The sequence below is a fragment of the Tamandua tetradactyla genome, chromosome 16, assembly GCF_023851605.1.
Source record: "Tamandua tetradactyla isolate mTamTet1 chromosome 16, mTamTet1.pri, whole genome shotgun sequence".
Taxonomy (NCBI): domain Eukaryota; kingdom Metazoa; phylum Chordata; class Mammalia; order Pilosa; family Myrmecophagidae; genus Tamandua; species Tamandua tetradactyla.
Window position 1 is genome coordinate 21,792,725 of NC_135342.1, and position 16,032 is coordinate 21,808,756.

A 16,032-nucleotide genomic window follows, 5' to 3' on the forward strand; every position below is an offset into this window, starting at 1 on the left:
AAATCGTTTAAAAATGTAAATCAGACCAAGTCTTTCTTCCTTTTAAAACACCCCAAAATAAAATGATAGAATGTCTGCAATGAGCTTTAAAATGCTCCAGTAAAGGGTGGTACGATGATGGCTCAGTGGCAGAATTCTCACCTGCCATGCCGGAGACCTGGGTTCAATTCCCAATGCCTGCCAGGGCAAAACAAAACAAACAAACAAACGAATGCTCGAGCAAATCCTGGGTGTGTAAACTGGTTCCACTATTTTGGAAAAATTTTTGGTGCTGTCTGCTAAAAGCTGAAGACACCCCTGCTTTCTGACCCAGCGGCAATTCTATTTCCTGGCTTTAACCCAAGATAAGTGTACACATGCGTTCACCAAAAGATGTGCACTGGAAAGTTCACAGCAGAATCATTTTTTAACAGCCAAAACCTAAAGAGAACCCAGATGCTCATCAGTGGTAGAATGGGTAGATAACCTGTGACTCGGTGGAAAGCTACACAGCCACAAAAATGAACAATCTGTCATTTACAGTTACGCTTGACAATAGAAATCTTCCAAACATAATGAGCGGTGAAAGAAGCTAGTCGTGACAGAAAACATCTCCGGTGGTTTCCTTTGTGCTTTATTTGCATGTTACAAGTTAGGGGGAACAGATCAGAAGGGGCATGGGGGAGGTTTTGGGGGGTTGGGCATGTTGAGTTTCTGGATCTGGGTGCACCGTGTTTTGAGTATTCCTTGAGCTGTACACTTATGATTTGTGCATGTTGCTGTATTTGTTACACTTCAATGAAAAAAATTAAGGGCATGAGGCAGGGAAAGTGGGAAAGAGAAAAAAGAAATCCAGGGGAAAAAAAATAGATGAAACAAGATAGGCAAAATGTTGGTATCTGTTGAGCTGGGTGACAGGTAAGTGGGGTTTATTATATTATTCTCTCTTCTCTTCTGTGTTGTCATTTTGTAATGCATGCACACACATAAGACACTCCAGTGGCTTCTCAGAGCCCTTAAAAATACTATCAAAACTCCTTGCCTGGCCTATAAGGTTTTTATACTGGGACTGTGTAGTCTCTCTGCATTCAACTCCTACCGCCCTCTACCTGGATGACTATGCTCCAACCACTCAGCCCCTTACATTTTCTCTAACACACCAAGCTTGTTCATGCCTCAGGGCCTTTACGTGCTTGTTCTTACACTCCTGGCTGGTTCCGTCTAGTCACCTGGGTCCTAGCACATTACCTCTTCAGAGATGCCCTCCTTTACCACCTAATCTAAGTCAGCCTGCCCCCCCTGCCTCCCTTTATCACATCACTCCCATTCTGTCTCCTTCATGAGACTTATCACCATCTCAGGTGCTCTCTCTCTCTCTCTCTGTCAACTCACCCGTGGTGTGTTTTCTGCAGTGGAACATCACAATGTCAACGGTTTTGCTTACTGCTGTATCCTCATCATGTAAAACAGCACCTGGCACCCAACAGGTGTTCCATATATATTTGTTGAATGAAGCAAGACTGATGCTTCATGATTTTCTTGACAAACTTTTATGTCTAATTGACTGTTGTAATATGTTACAGTTACAATTTTTTCCTTCTGGGAAATTGGGGGAGCTGTGGTACTTACCCCTCAATTTCTTCCAAGGCCATTATTATTTTTAAATTTTTTAATTGTAAAATATAACATATATAAGCAAAGAAATAAAAAAGCAATAATTTGCAAGCATACTTCAACAAATAGTTACAGAACAGATCCCAGAGTTTGTCATGGGCTACTATCCTACCATGTCAGATGCTCCAAAACACTGGAGGCTAGAAGGAATATTAATATAGTGATTCAGCAGCCATACTCGTTTGTTAAATCCCATTTTCTCTATTGTACCTCCTCCTTCTCCTTTAATCCTTCTCCCAATCTATAGGGATCTTTGGGCAGTGCTTGTTCTTTCTCATCGTGAGAAGGGATGTCCACATTAAAGAATAAGGAAATTAAATTAATTGACAGTCTTGGAGAGGCCAGTCCCACTGAGTTTCAGGATTTATCTGACCCAGGAATCCTCCAGGAATTATATGTTCCCTAGAGCATGAAACCTTTATAGAGTCTCAATTTGAGCCCTAAATGTTAAGAGTCAAGAGGAGTGATGTTGATTTGGGTTTAGCAAACCATGGCAATTAGCACTATCTAACTGAGCCTTGTGCAAGAATAGCCTCCAGAATAGTCTCTTGACTCTATTTGATCTCTCTTAGCCATTGATGCCTTATTTTATTATACTTCTTTTCCCCATTTTGGTCCAAAATCTTAAGGCTATTATTATTTCAAGGTCCAATTCAATATCCCAGGAAGTGAACAAACTGGGAAAAAATATAAGTAATTTGACACAAAGGGCACATTTCTCTAATATATTAAAGAACTGTTACAAATCCATAAGAAAGACTAACAACCCAGCCCTGACATGGCCATTGGACATGTCTGAAGAGTATCTGGTGAAGGAAACTCAGCTGTTCACCAGATGAAAAGGTGTTCAGATTCACGCACAGTAAGACAAATACAGCTACACCTGCACTGAGATGCTATTTTTACCTATCAGGTGGGAAAAGATAAAAAGAGCGACTAGTGTAGTGCTTGGTTACAACTGATGACACATTATTATGAAAACTATATGTTATATATATATATATATATAATAGTCCAGAGTTTATAAACATTTGCTCTCTGTGTTGTACAGTTCTCGTCTGGCAACACATATACAACTTAAAATTAATCACATTAGCCACTTTCAAGTATACGATTCAGTGGTGTTAAATATATTCACACTCTTAAGCCACTGTCACGCTAATATAAAATGTTAACACAGACAACTATGTGCATGGGGGGGGCGGATATATGGGAACTCTGTACTTTCTGCATGATTCTTCTGCAAACATTTACCCAAATTTTGAAAACCCAGCAGCAAACACACTAAGTTGGGGAGAGCATGGGGAAACAGACTCTCTTCTGCATTGCTGGTGAGAGGGTACATTGGCACAATCTCTGTAGAGGGCAATTTGACAGTGGGTGTCCAAATTACAAATCCGCGTACCCTCTGACTCAGTCATTCCACTCCTAGAAATTTACCCGAGGGATTTACTCACGCTTGCACAAAGTGACCTATATAAAAGGCTATTCCCTGTAGCAGTGTTTTAGCAGAAGACTGGAGACCAGCTGAGCATAAGCCAGCAGGGGACGGGATAAGTGAATGGGGGTGGAATACTATGCAGCCATCACAGAGAACAAGGATACTCTTTGTGTCCTGATGTGGAACATTCTCCAAGATGTCCTGTTGAGTGGCAAGATCCAGATGCAGAGCAGTGGGTAGGATGTGCTACTGTTTGTGTAAGAAAGCAGATCTAGGGATTTTCTTGGCTGTATAGACTTTATGTGGAAAAATGCATTAGAAACTACAACATTGTAAGTCCTTCTGTACCTCCTGAATTCTGACTATTTACCTAAATAAATGTCCCTGTGTCCTGTTCCCAAATGAACAGTCACTTCTGCCTAACATCCTGCTCTTTCAACCCTTCCTCTTGTGACAGTTTTGAGTCCGTTTCCTGTCCACTTGTAAAGGCCTTGGCTTTCTCAGTGTGCTTTGGGCAGGATGGTGTCCAGCAGTGGAGGGTATCCAGGGGTGTCCAATCAGCTCCCCTTTCTCACTCCATTTGCCAAAAGTCTAAGCATACAACTCAAGGCTCTCTGGGGGTTTGAATTCCTAATACTCTAGCCTTCAAAGATGCATCTTTTCTGCTTTCTTTTTCCTGCCTACCTCCAGCCCAATAAAACCCCCATGGCTGTCTCCCTCCTAAATGTGAGGTGACCATGAAATGAATGAAGCTTGAGCTTCAGGGCCTCCCATTACTCTGGACCCTTTCAAGACCCTGTACCTAATTTTATTTTTTTAATTTTGTATTCTTTTTCTTTAAAAAGGCCCCCAAACCCTATAAACTTCAGACCCCACAAACTGGACTTGTCCTGCTCTATAGTGCATCTCCTGTAGTGCAGTGTATCTGCTTATATATATTTTCTCTCTGCTGGACTGAAATGCTAGCATGCAGAGGCCATGTCTCTTTCTTCTTGTAACCTTAACCTCAACAAACACCCACCGAATTGATTCAAAATGAATAAAGCCAGGCTCCAATCAAGATGGCAGAGTGAGACACTTCAGGGCTCCATCCCCCTACAGAAGCTTTGAATAACCAGAAAGAACTGGCAGAAACATCTTTCTAAAAGCTCCAGAAAGCAGTTAATGGATTGCATTAGCAGGAAGAGCACTGAATCAAGAAAAAGGCCACTTAAAAGCACAGGATCCCATAATACCCTGGCCAGTCTTTCCCCTACCACTCACCGGTTCTGCATGAGCTCCCAGTGCAGATCCCTATTCCCGGTTCCAGGGGGAGCAGAGTAACCCTCGTGCACATACTGGGGGCATGGATGTCTGGGCCACTCTGTCTGGTGGCGTGAGGGACTTGCTGCCCCAAAACTTGCCCTGTATGTAGAAGATAGTTCATGGAACTCCCCTAGAGAACACTGTGGGAGAGAAGTCGGTAGAGCCGCACTGCGTGGGGCAAGGGATTCCTCGCTGTAGGACAAGCAGTGTAGTGCCTGGACCTCCAGGAAACCATTTCCTAGGGTACATAGAAGAGAAATTCACTTCCACATAAGTGAGGCAATTTCTAGGGCCACACACTCATGCTCAAGACAAGACTAGTGGTCAAAAAGGATCAGGAAGCCCTACGCTTTGGCCTAGAGCTATTCTCCACATGCACTGTATGGGTAAGCCAGAACAGGTCAATCTGCAAAGACAGGGAAAAGTGTCTGTTCCTACTTCCCCGTCCCCTTCCTCCTCTTCTTCTTTTTTGTTTTGCTTTGTTTTGTTAGTTCCTGACATTCAAAGAAAGCTCTATCACAATACTAGCTGGGTACAAGCTTAAGGACCAGATGTCTCAGAGTCTAAAATCCAGTGATAATACACTAAAATATCAAAATGTCCAGGTTTCAACAAAAATTATAAAACATAAAAAGAAACAAGAAGTGATGGCCCAGGCAAAGGAGAAGATTAAAGCACAGAAACCGCCAATGAGGAGGATCAGACCTGGGAGATTCCAGACCAAGACTTAAAACTTGGTCCTAAATATGCTCAAAGAGCTGAAGGAAAACATAGACAAAGAACTAAAGGAAATAAGGAAAATGATAGATGAACCAAAAAAGAGTATCAGTAGAGAGATGAAAATTGTGAAAAGGAACCAAACAGAGCTAAAGATCACAGTGATAGAAATTTGAAATTCCCTAGAGGCATTCAACAAGAAATTGGGGCTGGCCAAGAAAGAATGGCGCACTTAAAGAGAAGAAAATGAAATCATCCAGTCTGAGGAGCAGGAAAAGGAAAGGAGGAAGAAAAGTAAACAGAGCCTGAGGAACCTGTGAGACACTGTCAAGCATATCAACATACACATTTTGGGAGTCCCGGAAGGAGAAGAAAGAGAGAAAGGAGCAGAGAGAATATTCAAAGAAATAATAGCTGAAAACTTGCCATATTTAACTAAAGTCATGAATATACACATCCAAGATGTTCAACAAACTCCAAACAGGATAAACCCAAATAGGCCCACACTGTACCATGTTATCATCAAATTGATGAATGCCAAAGATAGAATTCCCAAAGCTGCAAGAAAGAAGCAACTTGTCATATGCAAGGGAGCCTCAAGAAAATTAAGTTCCAATTTCTCACTGGAAATCACGGAGGCAAGAAGGAAGTGGGAAGATAAATTTAAAGTGCAGAGAGAAAAAAAAAATGCCAACCAAGAATTCTGTATACAGCAGAACTGTCTTTCAGTGAGGGAGGAATTAAGACATTCCCAGATAAACAAAAGCTGAGGGAGTTTTTCACCACTGGATCTGTCCTATGAGCAATGCTAAAAGAAGTTCTTCAGCTGAGAGGGAAGGGCGCTCAACTACCTGAAGAAGCACGAAGAAGTAAAGATCTGATATGGGTAAATGTAAAAGCCAATACTAGGGTGCGCGGGTGGTTCAGTGGTAGAATGCTCGCCTTCCATGTGGGAGACCCGGGCTCGATTCTCAGACCAGGCAGCACCCCTACCCCACCCCAAAAAGCCAATACTATTGTATTTTTGGTTTGTATGCCCACTTTTTTCTTCCTATGGAATCTAAAAGGCAAACGCGTAAAATGTAATGATAAACCAAGTTTTGGACTGATAATGTATAAAAATGTAACTCGTTAATCATGTTAAAACACTGAATGAAGCTGCATCTGAGCTATAGGTTTTTGTTTTGTTTTGTTTTGATTTTACTATTATTACTTTTATTTTTTTCTCTATATTAACATTCTATATCTTTTTCGGTTATGTTGCTAGTTCTTCTAAACCAATGCATATATACTAAGAAATGATGATCATGCATCTATGTGATGATGTTAAGAATTAATGATTGCATATGTAGAATGGTATGATCTCTAAATGTTGGGTTAATTTCTTTTTTTCCGTTAATTAAAAAAAAAAAAAAAAGAGAAGGGATAATTGGAGCTGAAGGGATACAGACTGTACAACGGGACTGGATATAAAAACTCAGAAATGGACAGCACAATACTACCCAATTGTAATGCAATTATGTTAAAACACTGAATGAAGCTGCATGTGAGGTATAGGTTTTTTTTTTTTCTTTCTATTATTGTTTTAGTTCTTATTCTGTTGTCTTTTTATTTCTTTTTCTAAATCGATGCAAATGTACTAAGAAATGATGAATATGCAACTATGTGATGTTATTAAGAATTACTGATTGTACATGTAGATTGGAATGATTTCTAATTGTTTTGTTAATTCTTTTTTTAATTAATAAAAAAAACAAAAATGTAACTTGTGACAAGAACCCTAAAAAGGTGGGGGACGGAGTGATATAGGAACATGGTTTATGTATGCTGTAAAAGTTGTTAAATTGGCATCAAAGCAAACGAGATTGTTATAGATTTAGGATGTTAAATTTAAGCCCCAAGGTAACCACAAAGAAAATATCAGAGAATATGCAAACACAGAGAGACAGAAAGGACGGTGCAGGTTACCATGGGCAGGGGGCAGGGCAGTGGGGAGTTAATGCAAAATGGGAGTAGGGTTTCTGTTAGGGTAAAGGGAAAATCCTAGTAATGGAGGGTGGGGAGGGTCTTGCAACGTTGCCAATGTGAGTAATACCACTGAATTGTGTGCTTGGGAGGGGTTGGGATGGGGAGATTTATGTTGTATATATGTTTCTACAATTTAAAAAAAAAGAAAAAGATACTGAAGAGATGATGACAATTAAATGCAATACATGATACTGCATAGTATCTAAGAATGGAGGGGAAAAGGCTCAAAAAGATATTATTGGCACATAAAAAATGGAATATAGAATGTAAGCTTTATATCAATGTTAAATTTCTTGAACTTGATAACTGCACTTAAGGTGATTACAAAATAAGTGTTCATAGGAAAGTTTTATGTGTTCCAGGAATACTATGTGTGCAACCTGCTCTCAAACATTCGGAAAATAGAGACAGAATAGAATATTCAGCAAATGTGGCAAAGTGTTAAAATTGGTGGATCTAGGTATGGCTAAGGGGGTGGGGGTACGATGGAGTTCTCTATATGTTATATTATTTTTGCAACTGTCCTATCAATTTGAAATTATTTCCTAATAAAAAGTTTTAAAAAAAGAATGAGGCCAAAAATAAAAGGATTTTTTTCCCTGATTTCCTACAAGTCTTAACTTGATTAAAATATTTGTTAACTCCTGCCTCTCTCCCTAGCTGGGCTCTCTGTGCAAATCTTCCCTTCTTTCAGAAGTCTAAAAGAGAGGTGTGTGTGGGTTTCCTCCTTAATCAGCAGGGAGAAGAAAGGCTGGGGAAGAGGCAGCTCTCTGGCAGTGAGAAATACAGGTGAAAACCACTAAACAGCACACCTATCCGGAGGTAATGCCGACCAGAAACTTACATTCCATCCTTCCTGTCCTCTCTCCTGAGGGTCAGTCCATCCGCAAATCCTACCAGCTCTCTCCACTTCTCCCCTCCACTGTCACCATCCCGGTCCATGCCACCGACACCTTTTGTCGCAGACCATCCATTTTGCCCAAAGCAGTTGGAGTCTAATAAAACAGGGTTCTAAACTGTTTGGTGCCCTGAATTCTCTGATATCTGACAAAACCTACTGCCACCTTCTCAGAATTAAAAAAAAAAGTGTAAGATGAAATATATAAGGTTTCAAATAAATCTATTATATTGAAATACAGTGACAAAATATATTTTGAATTGTGATATAGTAATCTAGGGGGTTCTTTATTAACACTTTAAATCACAAGATCAAGCAACAGGTCTGATGACCACTGTGTTTCCAAAGAAATGATGCGTGAAAATGGTATTTTGAAAGCTCTGCAACAATGCAACAGTGGTAACAGAGTATGAAAATCTCTGTGCTTTCTGCTGGTGACACAGTCTAATACTGCTGATACTAGTGTGGCCCACTGCCCGCAGTCACAAATGAAGGAAATGCGGCATTTTGATTAGAGGATCAAAACTGAGATGAAATTTTTCCCCATCCAAGGTCACAGACCCCCTCGCAAGGGTGGTTACTATTTAGAATATTTAGAATAGTGACTCCAGGTCCTATTCTAAAATATAAAGCAAACCATAAACCCTCCAGTGGTTTTCATCTTATCTGTCATATAACCCAACTCCTTGCCTTGGCCCTGCACGAATCGCTCATCTCTCCTCCCTCGCCCCCCACGTTCTTGCACTCTCTCATCGCCCACACAGGTCCCCTTCCTGTCACTGAATCTGGAAAGAATTCCTCACCTCAGGGCCTCCGTATGTGCCATTCCCCTCTCTAGACCTGCACACGGCTATCCCCTCCTTATCAATCAAGTCTCTATCAAAACCCCCTCCTCAGAGAGGCCTCCCCTGGCCCCCTAGTCTGATAAGGAGTGTCCTTTCCCCAGGTCACTTTTTACTACACCACACTTTTTTCTTTCCTTCATGGCAGTTACCTGCCTCCTGTCTACCTTCCCAGGTAGAACGGGTCTAGCTCCATGAGGGCACCGATTTATCTGCCTTACTGCCCACAGGAGGTGTCTGGGCTTGGTGGGTGCTCAGTAAATATTTGCTGACTAGAAGAATGAACGTGTGGCAGCAATAAAAGAGAGAAGATCCTTTCTTAGAGCATTTGCATCAATTCAGAAAAAGAAATAAAAAGAAAAAAGAAAAAAACTCATACACACCATACCCCTTACTCCTCCCTCTCATTGACTGCTCGTATTTCCATCTACCCAATATATATATTTTATAATATATATTTTAGCCTTTGTTCCCCTTATTTTTTTCCTATACTCCTTACCAGGCCCTTTCATTGATCACTAGCATTTCAATCTACTAAATTTATTTTAACATTTGTCCCCCCTATTATTTATTTTTACTCCATATGTTTTACTCATCTGTCCATACCGTAGATAAAAGGAGCATCAGACACAAGATTTCCCAACCACACAGTCACATTGCAAAAGCTGTATCATTATACAATCATCTTCAAGAAACATGGCTGCTGGAACACAGCTCTACGTTTGAGTTATTGATTATATACCAAGAATGGAATGATCATATGGTAAGAATGTTCGTGTTTGTTATTATATATAAAATAAATAAAAAAGAAAGAAAGAGAGAAGATCCTGAGTGAACGGTGAGCTGGCCCAGGGCTGGAGTTAGCAGGGGACCCATTTCTCCATCATCTAGAGGCAGCTCTGAAACCACTTGGGGACATGTTACAGATGGCGTCTAAGTCAGACGGTGGAGAAGTTATTAGTAAGTGGAGAGAGGCTGGGGACAGTCCCCGGCCAGAGTGTTCAGTGAACCAACTCCTTGTCCTTAACCTGTGAGAAAAACTAGCGGAGGGCCTGGTGTAGTCCAGTAAAGCTGACAAGCGAAAGACGCAGTCGCTGTGTTCTGATCACCCTCCACCCCCAGTGCCGGCACCTAGCAGGTGTTCAATACAAGTTCAACATATAAATGAGGTCAAGTCCAGGGCGGGCAGTATTTTGGGGGCAGGCTAGCTGTGCTTTGCCGCAGCTGGGATTTGGGCCGCAGAGTAGGGGTAGAAAGACTGAGATACACAGTCTCTATGATACGTGGGTGAACTGGAGTGCAGTGGCCTAAGCTCCCACCTGGCCTTCGTTCCACCAGGGCCAGGGTGGCAGAGGTGCACCTCACGCCACGCTCGGGTGTGCAAGGCACACACCCCCCACCCCCGCCCCAGAACCCTTCACACTTGTTCCAGCAGCCTCTAGGGCTGGGGTGGTGGTGGTGGGTGTGTCAACACTCATTTGCCATCCCCGAGATGGCCAATTTTGACGAGATCCAGACACCCATTCTAAGATATGGACAGCCTAGAGGGAGTCCAGAGTGTGGGGAACAGGAAGGGCTGGGGGCTGGGTGCCATGCCACTTATACTATGACAGATTGTGCTCCAAATAAGCAAGGGCTTTGTGATCCGATGAGCAGTGTCATCCTGTCCAGTGGTGGAACAGGCTGCCGGAGGGGGCATGGAGCATCTGTCACGGCAGACGTCTAGGTAAAACCGAGTCACCACCCTCCCAGCATGGTGTGAAGCACAGCTTCTTACACTGGGAGGAAAGTCAGACCAGTGGGATGCAAAGGTCCCTTCCAGCTTGGAAACTTGCAGGTTTGAGTTTTGACCCTTTCGCGTACTTATGGTCGTGTTACATGGGGAAGCCAATTCCACTCTCCAGGCCTCAGCCATCTTCCTTCTATAGGATGACTGTCCTGAGGTGAATAGTGTCCCCCGAAAACTTATGTCCACCTGGAACCTCAGCATGTGACCTCATTTGGAAAGAGGGTCTTTGTAGATGGAATAAGTTAAAGATTTTGAGGTGAAATCATCCTGGACTTGTGGTAGGCCATAAATCCAATGATTCATGTCTTTATAAGAAGAGGAGAGGACCTAGAGAGAGACTTACAGGAGAAGGCCATGTGAAGATGGAAGCAGAGGCTGGGGTGGCGTGGCTAAAAGCCAAGGATGCCAGGAGCCACTAGAAACTGGGAGAGGCAAAGGATTCCCCCTAGAGCCTCTGGAGGGAGCGTGGCCCTGCCCACACTTTGATTTTGGACTTCTAGACTCCAGAACTGTGAGAAAATAAAGTTCTGTAGTTTTATGCCACAGGAAACTAATACAATGATGATACATGGTTTCACGGAAAACCCAAGATTTAGAAATAGCCAGAAACCTCACTCTGTCCCTTACCTGCCGGAGGACCATGGCTGCTGCTTACCCTCTTTAAATCCCAGTTTCCCCAGGAGACACCACGAAAATTCTGACCTCATGGGGCTGTTAAAGGAGGTGTGCTGGTTTGAAGAGATTATATACTCCACAAAAGCCATGTCTTAATCCTAATCCAGTCTTGGGGGAGCAACTTAATAAATTCCCCATTTAAAAGTCATTCTGTTTCTGGGATCTTGCATTCCTGTAGCTAGCAAACTAGAACAGAAAGTAAATGAGACAATTCATGCCAAAGGTTTACCATGGCCCTGCTCACTTCATTGGTCCTCCATAAATGGTCGCCATTATTCCTGAGTCACTTCTCTCTGGGGATGGATGGGGGTGGGGGGCATTCAGTTTTCCCACCTACAAAATGGGTTGTTCTGAGGCCTGAGTAATATTATTAGCCTGAAACCATTTTGGAAAATCAGAACAGATTCCCCAAACATGAGCACAGGCCACTACTTCAGCCCTATGACCCCACTCGACTGAGAGCTCTCGGTGGTGTCCTGTCTATTGGTTCAATTCGCTTCCTGACAACTCACAGCTCCCAGCACCAGCCCAGACTCTCCACTGGGCTTCGGCCTCAAATACTGTCTGCCTATGGGACGCCTCCCTTTTGATGATGACTTGACCCTTCAAATCCTAACACGTCCAAGGTGGAATTCCCAGCTTTTGTACCTCAGCCTTCCAAAAGATACCCTTTTTCCCCTAAATCTCCCAACTGAGGAAACCACCTCATCACTACCTCAGTGCTCGAGCCAACAACTCAGAAGCCATCATTACTGATCCAATTCACAGGAAAGAGCATCTAGAACCCCCACTGCTACCCTCCTGGTGCAAGCCACCCTTCTCTCCTACCTGGATGCCGGCAAGGACTTCCTACTGAGCTCCTTGTTTCTACTCCTGCCCCCTGCAGCCCATTCTCCCCACGGCAGCAGCCAATGGAAGCTGTATAAAGGGTAAATCGAGTCATGTCTCTCCCCTTGTTAAAACCCTCCAACAGTGTCCCATGAAGCTTAGAATACATTCCAAATGCCTTGCCCTGGCCTACAAAGCCCTGCAGTTCTTGGCCCTGCCTCTCTCTCTCCCCATCTCTTTCTTATCTCTCCCTTGCTTGCTCTGCTCAGGCCATCCAGCCTTCCTTCTGTGCTCCGAACAAGTTAAGCTGGTTCCCACCTGAGGACCTGTGCACTTGCTGCTCCCTCTTCCAGAAATGCTCTCCCCTGGCTTCTTTCACAATGACTCACTCCGGCCTCAGCCCTCAAAGGCTATCTTCTCAGAGAAGCCCCTCTCCTTTCTAATCCCACCCTGTTCCATTGCTGCATCACACTCACCCTGGTGCTGGTTTGTTCACTTATTTATGTCTGTCTCTCCCAAGAACGTAAGAGATTTGAGGGCAACCTCCTCTGCCTTGTGCACAACTGTCCCCTAAGAGCCATGAATGGGTACCTGGCATACAAAAGGTGCTCAATAAATGCCAGTTGAATGAATAAATGATCTGATGACTTCAGGCACTCCTCTGGGGGAGGCTGTAAAGATGGGGAGGGCGTGGAACAGGGTGGCTTGCCTGTAGCGGTGGCTCTACTCTGCCCTCTGTCCCCCAGGTTGGTCCTGCCATATGCTGTCAGGAAGTCCCCGTGCTTGGGCAAAAACACCACAACACATAGAAACATTCAACAGGGGGAAAAAACCCTAAACATGGATTTTGTGTTGCATCAGACACCACCTTAGGCTAAAATCCCGGTACCGAAGAAGGATAGCAGATTCCAACCCAGGAATTCGAAGTAGGAGTGACTGGCCTGCCTCGGCCCAGCTCCTGGACTTCAGGGATCTGACCATATCCCACCCCCAGATGAGTGGCTTTGTCTGGCCCAGTAGCCGCTGCCTCTTCTTCAAGCAACAGAACCCTTCTCTCCCTCTTGGGGGCTTGCCCTTCCCTACTCTCAGGTCCAGGGGGGGCAGGTCCCACTTTCTGGCTGCCTCAGGGGTGGAGAGGCACTGACTCAAACCTGGCTAGTGGATGTGCTTTATCCTCTGTGCCGGGTGGTTGTAAAACAACAAATGCTGGCACCCATTCTGGCCACCCGAGAATGGAACAGGGAGCAGACTCCCGGAGCTGGGCCTGACATTCTGGCTGGGCCTTTCAGTGACAGGAGACAGATGCCCCCTCCCCTTTCTTTCTTACCAGTTAGGTCAGGCTTTGGCCCGACCGTCCCTCGCTCTCTCCCATCAGCCCACTGCCCCTGTCTCTACTATTTCACTTCTGTAGTTTTGTACTTGCTACTCCCCTGGAGGGCACCCCCTTTCTCCAGCTCATCTACCTGGCCAACTCCTACAAATCTTTCCTCAGGAAAGGTACTGCCTCCTCCCAAAAGCCTTCCTAGACTCCCTCAGACTCATGTCACATTTCTGTTCCCATATCCAGTAGGTTTGTCAGGGAAATCTTTATTCACTAGGTGTTACCAGCTAAAATATGTTGCAAGCTTTATTTTCTGTGGTTATATTACAAAATTAGGGATTATTTTTTCACTTTCCAAATATAAAGTGATCTTTTAACAATTCATGTAAATTTTCAATCAATGCTTACCCCTACCCCAGACATCTCAAGTTACTCCCCTGGAGAGATGTCTTCCCCACCCTGAAAAACTGCAGCAGAACTTCCCTCCTTGATTCACTCATCAGGCCTGTATTAGAATTGTCCTTTTATCTGTATAAGCTAGGAAAATGTAGGGAAAGATCCAGCCAAATATTTAATTGATGTTACTTTGGGGAGCTGGCATTAGAGAAAGGAAAAGGAACTTTCCCTTGTTACTTTATATAATTTAAAAATGAAACAGTTTATAGGTACTTTTCACATTCTTTTCTGTTTGTTTTTCTAAATGGGATTTTTCAAGTAAAATATTTTTAAATGGTTCATTGATATGTCTGTTTCACTACAAGACTGGGCACCCTCCCTCCCAAGTCCCCCCAACTCCAGGGACAAGGATGGGTCTGATTCACTTCCAAGTCTTCAGCTTCCTGCCAGGGCCTGACATAAGGGGAAGTGTTTGTGGAATGACTAAAGGAGCAAAGCTGTGCAGAAAGGCCCAGAAAGTAGAATCCAGAGGCATGAGATACGGGCTGAGTGGAGGAGTCAGGGCAACCGCACAGGGACCAGGGAAGGCTGGGGCAGGGGGACCAAGGCCCCCTGAAGCCTGGGCTCAGCCTGGTGCTCTGCACGCGGGGTGGGGGGTGGGGTAACCAATGGACATTTGCCTACTGGGGAAATGAAGTTACAGGGCAACTGAGCCTGTGAGAGCAGAATTCCCAGAAAGCGGATTTCCTGGCAGGGAAAGATCTGAACCAAGAGAAGGTGGGGAGAGGAGGAGGGCTTGGCAGCAAAAGGTTCAAAGAAACCTTCAGTATCTCCTGGGTGGGATGGCAGAGGGCAGAGGGGCAGTGGGGAGCTGGGGGAGGTGGTTCCAGGGATGGATTAGGAGAGAGTGTCTGAGCTGGCTTCTTTGCTGGCTTGTTCACTTGCTTATATCTGTCTCCCTCAGAATGTAAGAGTCTCAAGGACAAGCCCCTGTGCTTTGCTCACAGCTGTTGCCTCAGGACTATGAATGGGTACTTGGCATATAAAACATGCTCAATAAATGCCAGTTGAATGAATAAATGGCCTGATGACTTCAGTCACTCCTCTGCAGGAGGCTGTAAAGATGGGGAAGACACAGAAGGAGGTTATCATGCCGGCTCTGCACAAGGCATCCCTGTCCCCTCTTCCCTTCTTGTAGTCTTTGCTCCTTAGGCATATACATCCTCAGGGTTATTCAGACAGCTCTGGGCGATCAGGGCTGTGGCAGGAGAAGTATGGGCTGGGGGTCCCCAGAGGAGGCAGGAGCCAGGAGTGCTGCTGGTGCTGGAAATAGAGCAAGCCCAAGGGAGGGAAGTCAGTGAAGGCTTCCTGGAGGTGGTGACTCTTGAATTGAGGTTTAGAAGATGAGGAGGAGTTATCCAGGCAAGGGGTGGGGCAGACTTCAGGCAAGAAGGCAAACAAGAGCAGAGGCACCAAGATGTGAAACAGTCCGGCCTAGGTAAGGGACCCCTATCCGTGGCATCGCTCAGTAAAGAGTGGTGCGTGCTACCAGGCAACCCGAACACCTGCTGGGGGGTCTTTGGCAGCAGGATGGGAGGCACTAGAAACCATGTCTTTGAAGGACGGCCAAAGGCAGAGCGTGTGGTGAGAGCCTGGACTCGGGCAGGCAACTAAGCCATCTAGGCCACTTTTACTCACTGTGTGACCTGAGCCTTGGCCATGTTGAGGATTTGTAGATTCAAAGAGGTCACTATCAGCACAGCACCAGGTACAAAGGTAGCACCCAAGACTATGGTTATTATTGTTGTGGTGAGCCAGGTGTTGGGAGGGTACATTTGGAAGAGACACCAAGGAGCAATGGTGCAGAGTGTCCTGTCCATCTCCTCAGAACCAGGCCCAGTAGTGGGAAATTCCAAGGAGGCAGACACGAGCTGTGCTAAGGAAAGAAGCAGCGGGGGAGCCTGGGATCAGTGACGGATGGCCTCATCAGAGGCTGAGCCCAGTCGAGGGAAACGGCCTGGCAGGAGCCGGACAGCAACTCTGCGTGGACAGCATCTCCCCCAGGGGGATCCGAGGAAGGCAAGGGACAGAGTGAGAGCAAAGCATCCCCTGCAGCAGTTTGTGTGGGAAACCCAGGCT

General features: G+C 44.7%; 1 protein-coding gene across 7 annotated transcripts in view; it reads right to left on the minus strand.

Annotated features, from left to right (window-relative positions):
• POU2F2 (POU class 2 homeobox 2) overlaps positions 1 to 16,032 on the minus strand; it is a 36,430-nt gene that overhangs the window by 8,536 nt on the left and 11,862 nt on the right. The window lies entirely within an intron of this gene.